The following is a 3701-nucleotide window of genomic DNA, read 5'->3' on the forward strand; positions in this document are numbered from 1 at the left end:
GATCAGTATGATAAAGAAAGACATGTTTCGTTTAAATGACAGATAAGCAGAATGTACGGGCCTTTTATACCCTTCTCACATCATCCACCCAAGCATTGAAGCTTTCGAGGTACCCCTGAAATTTCACAAAATATTCTATTTTCCCGCGACGTTTCCTCTTTTTTGAAACTTTTCTACGGGATAATAACTAGAGTTCGAAACCTTTTGAAGTTCTTGTTTGTAAAACGTTCCTTGTATAACGTCTCCTGCTAGATCTTTCAGTTTATAGACAACAGGAATCCGTCGATTAATTTTATAGATTGTAAAAATTTCTCGTGTCCAGTTTTGTTCGTATCCTTTCTCAAAGAGCATTTTTTTCTCGGCTGATGCGTACCGTATCTCCAATCTTTAAATCTGAAGAAATAGGGTTTTGTACTGGTTGCTGACCATACAGCGTTTTCCAAACTTTTTCTTGATTTTGTAATGTAACGGATACAGATTCTGTCTTAATACTACGATGCCATGTATGGTTATAACTGGATATCAATTTATCTATCACATCAATGTACTTTCGTGTATTCATTTCGGTAAAGTATTTCCACATTTTTGTTTTTAGAGTTCTATTAAATCGTTCTACGACAGAAGCTTTGGTTGTATTATGTGTCGTGAAAAAGCGAACGTTTCTCATTTTCAAAGAATTTTGAACTTGTTTATTGGTAAACTCTTTTCCTGCATTTGTTTGTAATGATTGGGATGTACGTTCCGAAAATATCTTTTTGAAAGCGGATTGGATGGACACAGATGTTTTATGTTTGAGAGGGATAGCCCAAGCGTATTTCGAAAGGACGTCTATACAGGTCAGCAAATATTTATATCCATCATTAAAAGACGCCAGGGATTTCATATCCACTAAATCAGATTGAAATTGCTCGTTTAAGCTTCCTACGATGACTCTGTTCCTGGGAAACTTGTGCCTCAAAGGATTGTGCAAAGTATAAGAATCCTTTGTTTGCAACCATTTCTGGATGTCTTTTGTTTTTACGCGACCTTTTAAAGCACGATGCAAAGCAGCAACACCCCCGAAACTTGCGGGAACCTGTGAATCCCGATAGGTCTCAGACAGAGCTGCGTTCATTGCACCACTTGTTATGATCTAAGCGTACACTGATATTCATTTATATATATATTTAGGGAAATAATTCCAGAGTTTCTAATATCTTGCCGGTATAAAGGTTCCAGAAAATAGGTTAACACGTCTACAAGAGAGAAAATGAATGCTACTTAACATCTCAGTTTGAACAAGTAATGATATATATGTTTAAGAACAACCGTATTTATACTCTATAAAAATTAATAGGTTTGTACTCAATAGATATTTTTAAAATTTATGTAAGTGTTCATTGCAGATTAATTCTTTTAAATAAGGTCTGAACCTGGAGACAGTCATGAGATCATTGTTAAATTAAATAACATTTTATTGAATATCCTAATTAATTTACAAATATTCATAATATTCAATACCTAAGACACCATTGGTAGTACAAAATGTGTTTCTTACTTCATCGAGTACATGGTTTAAACAAACAGATTTTAAAAAGTCCTTAGTAATGTAGTGAGCAGGTTTCAGTAACATTGAATAGGATTCTTCACCCCAAATATTTCCGTAAAATTGTCTGGCGATGTCAACAGCATTGAATCTCAGAGCAATAGCATTCACAGTTTCTGTCTTATGAACAAGTTCTTCACAGTCTATGCGCTGGGGATATTTTAGTTCTTCTTGTGGGTTAAGAAGCTCTTCAAACGACATCTTTAGAATGGTTTGCAGGCGTGCTCTTCCCATAGAAATGTCAAAAGATTGGGGAAGATTTTCCTCCTTAATAGGTTCGTCGGATATGCTTTCGTGGGCTTCACAAAAGTTCATGGTTTGATAAACGAGGTTGGTGACAATGTCACTGATACGGCTAAAGTGGGTCATCAGTTCTTCCCACTGCGTAGTTGTAATGCTGAGGCTACTTTTTTCATCTCCTTGAGCAGAAAGTTGTTTCAGAGTAAAGTGGGAATCCTTATGCGTGACCACAAAGTTCTTGGGCAACTCCAGATTTAGTGTCAGCAGGTCTTGTTTCTCCACTGTCATGTTGGTTGCGAGAATATTCAAACACCATGGCTCAAAGTTCACTCCACGTCTTGTCGGATAGTAAGCTTACCATATTTGGCATACTCTGGGATGTGCACAATCACTTATCCCTTGTAAATGCTGGGTCCCACAAAGACATTGTTTCCCATGTGAGTGAGCTCCTCTGGAATAGCTTCTTCGGTGAAGAGTCCTTTGCGCTAAAAAAAATTAAATCAGTTATATACCAATCACATACATAAAAAATGGGGTCACATACAATATCAACTTTGATATATAAATTACTTTTCGAAAATACGTACTTTTTTCTCGAAATGGGATGTTTCTTCTGCTTTTCTTTTGGTATAAGAGCTAGTTGATTCTCTTGGAACATCTTGGATGCGGTCTTCATGGCTCAACATTTTATCGTTCAAAGGCATAGGTTCTTTCTCAAATAGGTTTTCCATCTGAAAAAAGTAAAGACAAATTAAGCACATATTGCAAATTCAACTATTTTTAAAGATTAAAAATCTAAAAAACAGTATATTTCAAAAATTTACTTACTTCTGGTGCGTTGTGGTTTCGTGCCTGATCCATTCGAAGCGGTGAAGAATGATTGTCGAAGCGAAAGAAGGTGCGTACACTCAGGGCGACAGAAGGAAAGAAATGCGGATCGTTGCTCGGGATAGCCTTATATCGGGTAGGAACTCTTTATTTCATCTGAACGGTGATTGGTTAAGAGTCGGTGACGTCATGTTTCAAAGAATCTGATTGGTCCATAGAAAAGTATCCATACACCTGAGCGGAGGTATACAAAGGCGTGATACGGCAGACGCCATTTTGTAAGACAACATACCCCAACAAGAAATGGATGATGTCATTCCAAATACGTGGTTAAGAGCTCGTTGCCACAAACATAAAAAATAGTATCGTTGCCACAAAAAATAAAAAACTTTGAAAAGATCGTTGAAACACAATCAAAACGGAACTTTGACGATGTCATTCCGTCTACGTCATCCTATCCGGCAACGTCACTTCCGGTTGTCACGTGATCCAAGATGGCGGAGACCACGCCCCCTTTTCTGTGACGTCACTTCCGTCGTGTGGTTACACCGGGTTACTAGTTGGGACACTTGTGCTTTACAAAAGATAACTGTGGTAAAATAAATTTAAAAAACATGTAAAAATTTTTTGTGGGTGTGTTTCATACTTAAATTTAGTAACAATTATTACATAACATACATTTTCTCAAAATATTAAAATATTAATTTAATAAAAGTACAATTGTTTAGAACGGAGCAAAAAATGGCTCACATAAGTGATGGGGCACTTACTTTTCCATCAAATATTTATCCAAAAATTTTACTTTTTAAAAGGTTTTTAAAATTTTGTTGAATTTCCTTTTACTTTTAAAACATGATTTAATCTTCTTGGGATGGATTCGACTAATTTTTTTTGTGATTTTTGGAGTGATTTTACCCCATTCTTCTTGAAGCACCGATTTTAATTGTTGTTTTGAAGAAATGGTGTGTTTGCGAATTCTTGATTCCAATTCTTGCCAAATATTGTCTATGGGATTCAAGTCTGGAGATTGTGGTGGTGTTTTTATTAT

General features: G+C 36.1%; 1 long non-coding RNA gene across 1 annotated transcript; it reads right to left on the bottom strand.

The window, feature by feature from the left end:
• Positions 1–2172: 2172 nt before the first annotated feature.
• LOC146994431 (uncharacterized) lies at positions 2173–3244 on the bottom strand. The gene is made up of 3 exons (XR_015043874.1): positions 2654–3244; positions 2413–2556; positions 2173–2310 (listed from the first exon to the last, which is right to left on the bottom strand). It is a non-coding gene; the product is annotated as an uncharacterized LOC146994431 (long non-coding RNA).
• Positions 3245–3701: the final 457 nt, after the last annotated feature.

The sequence above is a fragment of the Stegodyphus dumicola genome, chromosome 11 (genome assembly GCF_044657685.1).
Source record: "Stegodyphus dumicola isolate Sdum_Otavi_A_Nest chromosome 11, ASM4465768v1".
NCBI classification, from domain to species: domain Eukaryota; kingdom Metazoa; phylum Arthropoda; class Arachnida; order Araneae; family Eresidae; genus Stegodyphus; species Stegodyphus dumicola.